Source organism: Thermobia domestica, chromosome 14 (assembly GCF_964235325.1).
Source record: "Thermobia domestica chromosome 14, izTheDome1.hap1.1, whole genome shotgun sequence".
Taxonomy (NCBI): Eukaryota; Metazoa; Arthropoda; class Insecta; order Zygentoma; family Lepismatidae; genus Thermobia; species Thermobia domestica.
The window spans coordinates 159860015-159875308 of NC_137467.1; positions in this window are offsets into that span (position 1 = coordinate 159860015).

Consider the following 15294-nt stretch of genomic DNA (forward strand, 5'->3'; position numbering starts at 1 on the left):
TCAAGCACCGCTCTATTACAATAACGGTGGATCTGACCTTTCTAATATAAATAAAATAGAGTTTGCTTGAGTGTCTCTCTCTCTATCTGTGTGCGGCCCGTTGACCAGACGAGTGGACGAAAGTTTTCAAAATTTGGTCGCGGGTAGCTCGGTCTAGGCCACAGATCAAGACGAAGAGTTTTTTTTTCAACCGGGACCGGCCTGGGAACCAGACAAGTTGTCCGAGAGTTACCAATTTTGGACACGAATACCTTGGTTCAGGCCCCAGACCAAGGCGAAGCGTTTTTGACTAAATTCGAACCAGGGGGATCTCAGGAGGGCTTTAACCGAGATATGTAAAAGTAGTAGAAAATAACCGATATTAGTGTCGATTTCATAGTTTTCGCGGTCGCTGAAATCAATGGTGATACTTTCATTAGCGACGATTTTCTAATTCAGCCACCATTGTACGCGTTCCGGGAGTCACCGGGGTGGAGAATTGCGAGACATGTAAAAATAATGGAAAATGACCGATATTAGTCTCAAATCAATAGTTTTCACTGACGCTGAGATGAATGGTGATACTCACACAGACGTTGACTTCCAAATACTGCCCCCATCGGCTGCTGGCCAGAGGCGTTTTTTTTTTCAAAATTGAAACCAGAGGATCATAGGGGCTTTTATCGGAATATGTAAAAGTAGTAGAAAATGGCAGATTTTAGTGTCACATTCATAGTTTTCGCGGTATCGGCTGGAGGCCAGAGGCGATTTTTTCACAATTCAAACCAAGGAGGTCTCAGGGGGCGTTTACCGGGACATGTAAAAGTAGTAGAAAATGACCAATATTTGTGTCGAATCCATATTTATCGGGATTGCTCAGATGTATAGTGACAACCCCGATAGTGTTTACGTTCAAATTCAGCCCCCATCGGCCTTCCCAATGAAAACACATGTATATATATTATTTTGTTTTCCATGTAGTTAACATTAATGTCATAGTAGATTAAATGATAAAATTCGAATTAGTAATTCTGTTTTACATTGCTCCATACATAGACTGGAGCAAATCCCGGGGGGATGAAGGGAACATGTCCTCTCCAATCTTGAAACTGGGGAGATTGTCCTCCCCAATAATCCAATTTGAAATGTGTTTTTTTGGGAGAGAAATTTGATTATTTGTGTCCGATCGCTAGAAAGGAAAGTGAGATGAAATTAATGTCCACTCAGAATAAGCCTCAAATCTGCCCGCCTCCCAATGTTGAAGACAATTCTGCGCCCCTGATCCTCTACAGCATTGTTTCTCGGCTACAGAAATATTTTGAACATCGCTATATATGTATATATATAATATGGGAACGATCTTACCCGTCCCCCCCAATGTTGAAGACAGATTTGCGCTGTTGCATACACATACCTGTCGTTTCTCGTTTCTTTTTGTCCGTGAACTCAAAATCCTGGACAATGCTTGCATAAATTTCTCGCCATGCTTTTTGCTTTTCAATTCTGTCCTTGAAAGAGTCTGTTATCTCATATGCAAAGTCTACATTCCACAAGTTCAATAACGGTTAAAATATCGAATGGAAAAATTCCTTCAATCTCTAAAAATCTAAGGAAAACTAAAAAGATAAGAATGCAATAATACACATCCTTTTCATCCAGTCACCGTAGCTAAACTGCAGAACTCCATCAGGGGGTCGATCCCGGTAGAAAGGGGAGAGGGAAAACTTGGATACATAGCTTTGGTCTTTGTTTTCAATTGCCATTCTACACGTTATTTTTTTTAAATGGGAGATTTGGGATAGTTTTGGAAGTGAGAGAAAACATCTGTAACAAGTGAAGCATGAAGTCACATCCCTATTGTTGAGATCACAATCAAGAAAATGCCAAGTGAGTAACTTGTCCTTGGAGCTTGGGAAAGAGTGTTTGATTGTGATGGTTTCGTTTCAAAATAATAATTCTACTTTGACTTGTCAAAACATATTGTATTCAATCATTGCTTATTGAGTGAAACCGGGAAAAGTGATCTGCACACAATTCTAATGAAAATAAAAGGAAGTAATAATAATCAGGATTTTTTTCATATGCTTATGTTCACAGTGTATCAAAATTTGAAAATTACGCTTAAATTAATTTCCAGAATGTATTGAAATTTAAATGCATTAATAGATTAAAAAATATACCTACCATCAAAGAGTGTGTGTGTGTGAGAGAGAGAGACAGAGAGATTGAGACAGAGAGAGAGAGAGAGAAAGAAAGAACAAAAATTAAAAATTAGTTGAAAATAATCATGAAATTTGTTATCTAAATTTCCTATATTCTATTTGGTAATAGCTATTTAGAGGGAAACCAGTACTCTTCAAACTTCCCACACTTTATACTTATTTAATAAAGGGATTAGCTACTCCAAAAGAGAGACTGTAAAAAATAATAAGATGTTCCGAAGTTGTTTATAGGACAAGATAATAATAATATTATTATACCATTATAATAGAAAAAAATGGAAACAACAAAATTCCGAAGACAAGAAACGAAACAAAAATTCACAGCGCCTTGTCACTCACTCTCTTCATCTAACCCACTGGCCGGCCGACATTATCGGCCACATGTGCAACCAATCATAAGAAAACATTGCCACCGACAAAATCGGTGTCGGCGATACCGCCGACATTATCGGGGGCTTGGCCGACAGCATCTGCGTGTCGGAGGATCGGCCGATAATATCGGTGGCGTGTGTAAGCTACGATTTGAGTACATTGAAGTCGATTTCACCGCCGACATTATCGATGCTTCCACCGATATTATCGTTGCCGTGTGCAAACGCATTAAGACTTCTCTCTGATCTGTATGAAAAACTTTTGTCAGTTGATACAGAAAATATGTGAGTTTGTTCTACGCTCTACAGTTCGAAACTGATTTTATAAGATGAACAGACTTCCCTCACTTCAAAACAACATAGACAGATTTTCTGAAACTTTCGTACGTTGTTAGCTGCAATATTCCTGTACAGGTAATTATTCTCGGATGTTTACATAGAATCAAGGAAATCTTTACGATCTATAAAGAGAGAGAAAACAGACTTAGCTCTTATTTGCTGTCAATCTGCTTTCCATCGGTTTCTTTTTCTCCGCGGACAACCCTAAGTTCACGCACGTGACCTAGCGAGGGCAGATAGAGAAAGAAATCTACCTGGTTAGATACCTATCTGCTGTTCTGCACTGTTGCAAAATACAGTCAATATCTTAAACAGCTTTTAAATGGAAGAAAATTAATTTTTAATTAGCGCACTATAATATTACCTTAGCAAGAAAAAGTAAAAGTGAACATGCAATATTAATACTAGTAAACATTCGGCCGAATTTTGAACTCTATAAAATAAATAATTTTTATAAAATTTTGGAAAGAAATATGCTATGTTATTATATATATAACGTTCCCAACGCGTTCCCCCTCAGTTTTACCCCCAACTATATATGAGAATTACATTTTCCTTTATACTTATTATGGAAATAACAAAATGGATATTGAGAATAGTTTTGGTTTTTAAACACTTTATGCCAAGAAGCAAGCATATTTCCATGAAATAAGCATATCGTTTTGTTTGTTTCTTTCTTTCTTGACTCTTCTATCTATCTATCTAGTGGATCGCCTGAAGGCAAAACATTGCACAAGAAACAAGCTGATTCTACACGTGCCAACGACAGAATGAAAGTCTTGATTTTAGTACTGAAGCTACACTCAGGCAAAAAAAAAGCAAAATGCTCGCAGGCTTCTGTGCCTCGTAACATTGTGTTAAAAAGAAAAACAGACACAGGGTCAGTTGTCAGTTGCTTAGTTCTTCGTAAAACAGCTAATAAGACTTTTATACAAATCGTTGTTGTTTGAAGCCTCTTTATTCCTTATAAAAACAATATATTCATATTCACGGAAGCCCACAGGGAGTGCAATAGAAAGTTAAAAAAATATCTTCAACATTAAGATCCTTTATTATTATTATTATTATTATTATTATTATTATTATTATTATTAGTAGTAGTAGTAGTAGTAGTAGTAATGGTAGTAGTATTAATATTACTACATAATATTTTTCGTTAGTCCTCACAGCAATTTATACTTAGCAGCAGGGGTAAAAGTGCTTCGGAATGCAGGGGACGCCGTCCCCCACCTTCAAAAATGTGTGCGGCGTCCCCCAGGTCCTAAGAAATTACAATGGGCAAAGATAGGCATGGGGGACGGCGTGACGTCATGCCGCTACCTACCGTTTCCATACCTTTTCAGATTCATTTTATCTTTGCTTAGCAGGAAATCGATACAAGAAGTAGTAGAACAGTTACACTTTATTGATAAAAATCGTAATTTGGCAGTTATTAAAAACAATATTTCTGTGTCTAGAGGTAGAAGAGAGGGGACAATGGAAGTTACTATTGCCACGTACAAAAATGAAACCTGTATTCAACACTGACTACGTATAATTCAAGGATTTTTTTTAAAAAAAGCGAAATGTTTACACCTTTTCAAAAGTAAAATTAAAATAATTACTAAGAAATACACTCATTGAAAAACTTACAGGTGGCAAGTCCAGCGTCTTAAATCCGCTTGAGAGCGTTCGAGTCCAAATTCATGTAAAGTTAACGCATGGAAGACCCAGGTTCGATTCCCTGTGGGAGTTCATGTGATTCGGAATCGACGTTAACTAGTAGGTTCACGTCTCATATAGCTTCGCTGCTGAAAGGGACGTTAAGCTCAAAATCAACACAAGAAAAGTTAAAACGATGAGAATGTTTTCTACTGTTTTGACGTATGCAATTCTATGTTAAATAAAACTACATACACTATTTGATAATGGAAGTATCGTTACAAATACAGTATCCAATAAATCAAACTTTTCAAGGAGGGTTTGTCTGAAGATACATACAAATATTGAAAATAGTTTTAAAAGGTGAATAATGCAGAAATACTATTTTATCGCGTATGAACTTGAGGCTTCTAGAACAGCAAATTCTGACCACATATCCAGGATATGATCAAGAGATGGACTAAACTATAGTTTCCAACTTTACCCAGTGTAATTAAAGTAAGGTTGAAACACACTCCATCCACTGTATACCTGAGAGTCATGGGGGGGGGGGCTGTAGCACCTATAAAATTACCCTTGGATCGCGCCTTTTGAAACCAATTCATATTTCATACCCTCATACACGGCACGATCAAGCACTGAATCTATTGAAATCTTACTACGTAATAACTATCGAGTGTTTACACTTTTTCCATTAAAGCTCATAATATATTCTATCATAACATAAATTGTCACTCATGTAGTGTGTGCTACTGTAACTTGGGATGCGCTGCCTCGTGGCCGTCTCGTCTCGAAAATGTGCTAAAAAGCGATGTCTCGACTCGAAAAATGTATATTTCTCTATTGGAAGTGCCGTGACGACTCGAATTTTGTTAGGAAAACCCTGTTTCAATTCGTCTCGTGCGCATCCCTAAATGTAACTCATGACAAAAATGTTTTGTTTTAAAACAAAATGAAACAGTTGAGGTGGACTCTGCCGAGTAGAAGACATGGAATTTATTAAATCGCCTCGCAACCCACTAGGCCGCACACTTAGGTTACACTCTTCACCTTTTTCCCATGCTATCTAAAGTATCGGCTAATCTTAAATTCGCATTGCCGATGCGGGTTTTCTAACAAGAATTATTATGTTGCAATTTAATTTGGATGTAAAATCCTGACTTAATTAGCATTTAAGAACTTCGCAGTGTGCATTAAAATCATGACAGAAATATAATTAAATCTCAGTTTCAAATTTTATGTCTATTTTGCATCCAAATACTTGTGTTGTCATTTCTTTCAATGTTGGTAGGAGCCGAAAGTTAAAATTGATCCCATTTTTTCGCTTTAATTCCCTCTATTTTTTCATAAAATTTTAAAGAAATATTATTATTAACGAGCAACACTTCTGAAGTGTAACACTCCGATTTTGATAAAATTTGGGAGGTAGATACTACACATGAAATAAACGAATACGTGTTTCTTATTCGTAAAACCAAGTAAACCGAAGTAAACGAAATTTTACACACATATTGCAGACATAAAATGAGGGAACACGTTTTTCGTATTTTCCTGGAAAAACGGCAAGGAGGGGAACGGACCCCTCTAAAACTTTCATCACGAAATATTGAAAGTGATAGTAACAATATGACAAATATCTATAAAGCACACAAAGAATTGCAACAAAACTTTGTGTATGAACAATACCAAAAAGAAGGAACACGGGTTTTTTATTTTGTGCTGAAAAACGGTTTCAGGGGGCAAAAGCCATCACCCAAAATTTTGAAAGTTAAGGCCGGAAGTCCAGAGGAAGTGAATCGAAGTGAATGAAATTGTGCACAGATATTGATCGTGAAATATCAAAACTGCTAATAACAGAAGTGCTTGAAGGACATGAAGAATTGGAACGACACATTGTGTAGGGACAATACGCATAAAATAAACGAATGTTTTTTTTTTGCTTTCTGCGGAAATACGGTTTTAGGGGGCGAAATCCCCCATCCCAAATTTTGAACTTTGAGGCCCAAAATGCAAGAAGAAGTGCACCGAATTGAATGAAATTGTGCGCAGATATTGTAGACGAAAAATGAGATAATTGGGTTTCGTATTTCCCTGGAAAAAGCGGTCGAGTGAGACACGGACCTTCTAAACTGATGATTAAGGAATATCATAAGTGCAAATAACCATACGCAAAAGTTCCTAAAGAATATGGAGAATTGCAACGAAACTTCGTAAAGGGACTATTTGCAAAACAATATATGAAAAATGTTTTAATTTTTGCGGAAAAACAGTGTTGGGGCTTAGGTCCCATCCGAAAAAAAAGGAAATATAGCTCAGGAATGAGTGGACCCAAGCAAATCAAATTGTGTGTAGATATTATATGTAAAATAAGGACTCCCGTGTTTCTCAAGTGTTCCTATCGGTTTTCCTTCAAATTTGGCATATCAATAGCAAACTGGATATAAATCGACACGTGTTTCTCTTTATGCGGAAAAAAATATTCCAAGGGTTAAAGGTGCTCCTGAAATACTATAGAATAAGCTACACTGTTTGAGTTTGCTGTTACTTGATCTGCCAAATTTGAAAAAATCGGATGGAGGCACGACACTTCTCAAACACGAAAGGTCATATTTTACATATCCAATATATTTCTTTCGCTTCGGTCCACTCCTCCCGCAACTCAACGCCTCAGTTCACTCAAAAGTTTTTTTTTCTTTCAGGAAAATACGAAACACGTATTCCCTCACCTTACCTCTTCAATATTAGGCACATTTCATTCACTTCTGTCCACTTCTTCTTGTCTTTTGTGGTGAAATTTCAAAATTTTGGACGGGGGCTTTCCCCCCAAAACCGTTATTAACCAAAATTAAAAAATGTATTCGTTTATTTTTGCGTATTTTCCATACACGCAGTTTGATGCAATTCTTCATGTCCGTTACACACATCTGATATACTGTTAATAGATATTTTGATATTTCGTGATGAAAGGCTTGGAGGAGTCCGTGCCCCACCTAACCGTTTTTTTTCAGGAAAATACGCAAACCGTATTCCCTAATTTTTTGTCTACAATATCTCTCCAAATTTCAGTAATTTCAGTTTACTTTTTACCTTTCACGCGTCAACGTTCGAAATTTTGGTTTTGGGTTTTTTTGCCCCTAAAACCTTCTTTCCGCAAAAAAGAAAACAACATATTTCTTTATTTTTTTGTCTATACAAAAAGTCTTGTTGCAATTCTTCATCTCCTTTACACACATCTGACATACTGTTACTAGCAATTTCCAGTTTTTGTGATCAAAGGTTTGAAGGGGTCGGTGCCCCACCCAACCGATTTCTCCAGGAAAATACGAAACCCGTATTAACTCACTTTATGTCTATAATATCTGTGCACAATTTCACTCACTTCGGTAAACTTCTTTTTGCCTTTCGGGAGTCAACTTTCAAAATTTTATTTGAGAGATTTTGCCCCCAAAAACCGTTTTCCCGCCGGACATGGAAAAACCTGTATTCATTAACTTTCTGCGTATTGTCCATACAAAAAGTTATGTTGCAATTCTTCATGTCCTTTACACACATCTGACATACTGTTACTATCACTTCTGATTTTTCGGGATCAAAGATTTGGAGGGGTTAGTGCACCATCCTACCGTTTTTTCCAGGAATATACGAAACTCGTACCCTCATTTCACGTCTGCAATATCTGTGCACAATTTAATTCACTTTGGCTCACTTCTTCTTGCCTCTCGGACGTCAATTTTCAAAATTTTGGGTGGGAGTCTTGCCCCCCTGATACCATTTTCCAGCAGAACATAAAAGAACCCATATTGCTTTATTTCTGGCGTATTTTCCATACAAAACGTTTTGTTGCAATTCTTCATGGCCTTCATACACTTCTGACAAACTATAATTACCATTTTAATTTTTCGTGATCAAAGGTTGGGAGAGGTCCGTGCCCCACAGGACCATTTTCTTCAAGAAAATATGAATACGTATCCTAATTTTATGTATAGAATATCTGTGCACATTTGCACTCACTTCAGTTCACTTCGTTTTGCCTTTTGGGCTCAACTTCCAAAATTTAATATGGTAGCATTTGCCTCTAAAATAGTTTTCCCGCAGAACTTAGAAAAACCCATATTCGTTAACCTTTTGCGTTTTGTCCAAGCACGAAGTTATGTTACAATTCTTAATGTCCTTGACACACATCTGACATACTGTTATTAGTACTTTTGATATTTTGTGATCAAAGGTTAGGTGGGGTCCGTGACGCACCCACCTCTTTCTTCCAGGAAAATAGCAAACCCATATTCCCTCATTTTGTCTACAATGTCCGTGCACTATTTCATTCACTTCGGTTCACTTCTTTTTGCCTTTCAGGCGGCAAGTTTCATAATTTTGGGTGAGAGCTTTTGCTCCTAAAACCGTTTTTCCGCGGAAAATAAAAAATATTCATTTATTTCTTACGTAATGTCCATACATAAAGTTTCGTTGCAATTCTTCATGTCCTTTACACACATCTCAGATACGATTACTAGCACCTTTGATATTTCATCATCACAGGTTTGGAGGGATCGGTGTCCCACTCAACCGTTTTTTTCCAGGAAAATACGAACGCGGATTCCCCGACTTGGTCTACAATATCTGTGCACAATTTCATTCACTTTGGTTCACTTCCTTTTGCCTTTCGGGCATCAAATTTCAAAATTTTGGGTTTTAGATTTTGCCCCTGAAAACCGTTTTTCCACAGAAAATTTTAAAAAATATTTTCCTTTATTTTTGCGTATTGTCCACACACGCAACTTGATTCAATTCTTCATGTCCTTTCACACATTTGACATACTGTTACCAGCACATTTTATTTTTCGTGATCAAAGGTTTGGAGGGATCCGTGCCCCATCCAACCGTTTTTCCCATGAAAATACGAAACTTGTATCCTAATTTTACGTCTGCAATATCTGTGCTTAATTTCATTCAGTTCGGTTCACTTCTTCTTGCCTTTCGGACGTCAAATTTCAAAATTTTGGGTGCTAGCTTTTGCCCCTAAATCCCTTTTTCCGCAAAAAAATTTAAAAGGCTCGTGCTCCTTTATTTTTTGCGTATTTTCCACTCAAAAAGTTTCGTTGCAATTCTTCATGTCTTTTACACACATCTGACTTACTGTTACTAGCAGTTTTCGTATTTCGTGATGAAAGCTTTGGAGGTTCCGTGCCTCACCCAACCCTTTTTCCAGGAAAATACCCTTTTTCCCTTCATGCACTCCTTTATGCACTTCTGACATACTGTTATTAGCATTTTATTTTTTTGTGATCAAAGGTTGGGAGGGGTCCGAGCCTCACACGATCATTATCTCCAGGAAAATATAAAAACCGCATCCACATTTTATGTCTACAATATCTGTGCACATTTACACTCACTTCGGTTCACTTCTTTTTGCCTTTCGGGCTCAACTATCAAAATCTACTGTAGGAGCTTTTGCCCCTTAAAACCGTTTTCCCGCAGAACTTAGAAAAACCCGTATTCGTTTACTTTTGGCGTGTTGTCCATACACTGAGTTATGTTGCAATTCTTAATGTCCTTGACACACATCTGACATACTGTTATTAGCACTTTTGATATTTTGTGATCAAAGGATAGTGGGGGGTCCGTGCCGCACCGACCCCTTTTTTCCAGGAAAAAAGCAAACCCATATTCCCTAATTTTTTGTCTACAATGTCCTTGCACAATGTCACTCACTGTGGTTCACTTCTTTTTTTCTTTCCCGCGGCAAGTTTCATAATTTTGGGTGAGAGCTTTTGCCCCTAAAACCGTTTTTCCGCAGGAAATACCCTTTTACATTTTTTTGCGTATTGCCCGTACGTGAAGTTTCGTTGCAATTCTTCATGCCCTTTACACAAATATGATATACTGTTACTAGCACTTTTGATATTTCGTGATCAAATGTTTTGAGGGGTCCGTGCCCACCTAACAGTTTTTTAAGGAAATACGGAACCAGTCTTCCCACATTTTATTTTCACAATATCTGTGCAAAATTTCTTGGTCGTAGGTTCACTTCTTCTTACCTTTCGGTCGTCAAATTTCAAAATTTTGGGGTAAGTTGTTTTGCCCCCTAAAACCGTCTTTGCGAAGAACATAGAAAATCCTGTATTCCTTAATATTTTTGTATTATCTATACAAGAAGTTTCGTTTCAATATTTCATGTCCTTTACACACATGTGACTGACATACTGTTACTAGCTCTTTTGATTTTTCGTGATCAAAGGTTTGGAGGGATCAGTGCCCCACTCAACCGTTTTTTCCAGGAAAATACGAAACGCGGATTCCCGATTTGGTATACAATATCAGTGCACAATTTCATTCACTTCGGTTCACTTCCTTTTGCCTTTCGGGCATCAACTTTCAAAATTTTGGGTTTGAGTTTTGCCCCTGAAAACCGTTTTTCCACAGAAAAATTTTAAAAAATATTTTCCTTTATTTTTTGCATATTGTCCATACTCGCAGTTTGATTCAATTCTTGATGTTTTTTTACACACATCTGACATGCTGTTACCAACACATTTAATTATTCGTGATCAAAGGTCTAGAGGGGTCCGTGCCCCACCCAACCGTTTTCTCGAGGAAAATACGAAACCCGTATCCTCATTTTACGTGTGCAATATCTGTGCTTAATTTCATTCAGTTCGGTTCACTTCTTCTTGCCTTTCGGACGTCAAGTTTCAAAATTTCGGTGCTAGTTTTTGCCCCTAAATCCGTTTTTCCGCAGAAAATTTAAAAAGCCCGTATTCCTTTATTTTTTGCGTATTTTCCATACAAAAAGTTTCGCTGCAATTCTTCATGTCTTTTACACACTTCTGACATACTGTTACTAGCAGTTTTCATATTTCGTGATGAAAGCTTTGGAGGTTCCGTGACTCACCCAACCCTTTTTCCAGGAAAATACGAAACTCGTATTCCTTCGTTTTACGTCTGCAATATCTGTGCACAATTTCATTGACTTTGGTTCAGTTGTTCTTGCCTTTCGGGTGTCAACTTTCACAAATTAGAGTGGGACTTTTATATTAAAACTTACTTAACGTTATGTCTCTTTTTCTTTTTTATGATTTTTCTTTTTCTTTTTTTTTGGTGGTGGTTTGCAGAGAAATGCTTTCCTCTGATATCTGTTTCTTGCCATTGACCTTGTTTAAACTGCTGAAGTAAGATCATTTTGTAACTTTTAATGTCATCCAACTCCGTCACGATAATAAAATTTTTAACAATTTGTTTTATTCTCTTATTTGCAGTTTGCCACATTGACATATTTATTACAAAATTGAGGTTTGGTCCAGCGCCTTTCGAATTCGCCACTAACCTAACCGCCGAGCTTATTGGGTTGCCAGCTATTGCAGGAAAGGGAGAATTGCAGGTGGTAATGCACTTTTGGAGTCGTGTATACATTGACTTTATCAAGGGGAAAACTAACTAAATACTTAGAGTAGCTACACCTTTGTCTGTGATTCTAATATACTTAAAAATTTCATGTTAAAATAATACGGAGTATAAGTTTAGATTAAATATGTTTATGGCATGGGAAATCAGAAAGAGGCATGGGTGCCAAATAAAATTTTCTTGGTAGGGGCATCTCCATGGTTGCTGTATCATGTCTTGTATATCTGATATTTAATATATGTAGTTTGGTATATTACGTATACATTTTTGTGAGCCAGGGTGACAACCCCTGCCTTCCCATCGGGCGTCCATGGAAAGAGGGTGTTCACCACTTGAGGATATCAAAGAAATCTAAGAACACGGTGTATTCGAAAAATTATTATACAAGTTACAAATCTCTCGCAGGACTTAACAGTTCGTCTTGTTATAAGGTACTATTTCAGATTGCTACAAGACATGCTTTTATGTATAAGTCAAAACAAGAGAGTAAGGCAAATTAAGCAATTAGTTTACGTGTTAGTAGTTTACAATAGGGAAGAAGGTAGTGTTTACCTTATAGATTGTTTAGAGCGAACTGCAATGTAATTGGTGGAATTGGTTGAGAATAGCTAATCAGATGTAAGGGATCTCAGAAGCTGTCTTTTGTCATTGACATTTTTTTTTCATTTTATTCACGGCGAAACTGTTACACGTTTAAGTTTTTCAAAATAAAATATATTACTGTGCTTAGTGAGTAATATAGTAATAGTGAGTAATAGGGAGTAATAAGATTTGAATCAAATTAAGTACAGAAAACAGAGTTTTGAAGAAAGGGGATATTACAACTGGATTTTCAATAATTTCATAGGAATATACTTTTCATGAAAATATCCCTGTTGTCTCAAGTTATTTGATATGTTTTATATCAAATTTAACTCAAAATTAAAATAAGTTTTATTTACACTTACAGTAAAGGCAAAATATAGACGAATAGTATCACTGGCACGTACATATTTCATACCAAGGTTGTTTGGGCGCAAATAACGCCAGAGGCAAAGATACTTTACGAGATGGAATCATATCATCTTCCATCATCTCAATGTAATGAATCGGTCACTCGTAGGACAGATCCAGTTACTGTCGTAGGACAGTAACAGTTCCTGTCGCTTCTGAGACTAATTCGTTTTGGATACTAACCAAATCTGAATCTAAGAAAAACGGACGGCATTAAATAATGAAATAAAACTGTTATCTTTGCAGGTCATAGAGCACAAACCTAGACTGAGAAATTTATCTTCAAACAGTTGATTCCCTTTTTTGGCTTGTATTTCTTTCGCAATGCAACATAGAAATAAGAACATAAGTGAAGTAAAATAGAAGTGCCATATTTGTTGTAGTTTACGTTACGTTAAACAAATCCTGTTCTGTGTCCTTAATAGAGATGTGTCGTTCGCAAACGAGTCGTTCCTTTGGAACGAATCCTTTCTGAGAACGAATGGAACGAATCCTTGAAAGGAATCAAACTCATTTTGAAAGGAACGAGTATGCACTGCAAAGCAGCATGAGTATCGCATGTGGCAAATGGAAGAAACACTAGACGTAGACGACACTGGCTGAACATTTTCGGTTGAACACTTCCGTTTTGCTGCGAAAGTTAACGAAGTTCCCTTCTACAAAGCTATAAACGAAAGGACGACCATTCCTTCCTCTCGCCCCGCCAAGTACTAAACAAAACAAAGAGTGGCGTGAACGAAGGAATCATGGAATCACACTTTCCTTCGTTTTCTCAACATTGTCGTATTAACTCCTACAAAAAACGAGGAACGAGGGGCTTCACAAATAGAGTCAAAAGTGGATGTGGAACGAAGGAATCAAAAAATGCAGTCAAAACTGGCAGTGAACGAAAGAACTCACTCGAAAGGGAATCATATTAACCTTGTTTTTCACTGGCGAATATATACTTCCTATTTACCACGAAATTCCCCTCCACTCCCGTCTCCAGCTGGACACAAAATAAGACCATTGAAAAGAAATATTTAAACGAACATGAGTATCGTATAATGCGAGCTGAGCTCCGTGAAAGAAACAAAGAAATTGAGGCAAATGACAAATTAAAACATAAAATAATACTAACCAGTGGCGGAACCTCATATTCGAGCCTCTTTCACACACAAATCTTGTTGAAAACTGTAAGAATATATAGTAGGTACTATTTGACCCAATAGATTGTTGGTTCTGAGAGGTCACAAGACCTGATATTGTCGTTTCAGATTTAATTATGACCGGGCCAAAGGATATTAATTTTTTCGATTAAGTTTAGAAAGTCTGCTTTCGGAATGCTTGCGGCCTTTTGAGTCTGAGTTAAATTTAATATATTACTAAATTTATTTGAATACAATTAGTTTTCATGCGTTATGATGTAACTTTTAGTGATGTAATCAAAAGGTCACTGGGAAAGTAAATAACACTTTTCTTTCTCTGAATTCTCACTGTGAATCAGTCCAGTGTTGAATTTAAACATGCTCAAGGGGGCTCAGCGCCCCTTGATATCTGAATTCAACACTGAATCAGTCGTATACAAATACACATATGTTCGTTGCAGTACAACAGTGTAATAATCATAAACAAAAGAATGGAAAGCTTTAGTTTAACGTCCCACGTTATGAACACCGAGTGCTAAAGCAGACGGATGAAATTGCAAGTGAATGATGTTGAAAGAAATGGTGGAATGAGAAAGTGGGAGGAAAGGGAGAACCCCGAGAAAACGATGTCGTCCACCACGAACTTACTTGGGCGGGGATCGAACCCGCAACCCTTTGCACCACAGGTAAGTGCTCTACCACTGAGCCACCGCGCCCCTAATAATCATAAACAGTCCATTCACATGTAGTAAATACAGTTTTAAACAACGTAACAATTCTCATGCAAAAATAGTTTTCTGATAATTAGATACTTGTGTTACATACTACAATCATTGCTTCATTTTGAATATCTGTGTTGGGAAAATACATGAAAAGATTGAGTTGCTTTATAGGCCCTGACAAGAATTTTGCGAGAGAGTGCGGTGAGATGAATTTTCGCGCGGAGGACCGAGAAGAATTTTTGCGTGGGGGCTGATTCTGAAGTTCTGCCACTGTTTCCTTGGTATTATAAGTAAGAGAAAAAAGAATGACAACCCATTCTTATAGCAGTGGTGCCCACCCCCCTTATGTCTATGACGCACCCCCCAATTGTCTATCCGTAGGTGTTCTTCCATGAAAAAAAATCTTCTTTTCGATTAATTTTACCCCCCCCCATCAAACATATTTATATAGATTTTTAGCCCCCCAAATATTTCAATGACGCAGTTTGCGTCATACCCCCCC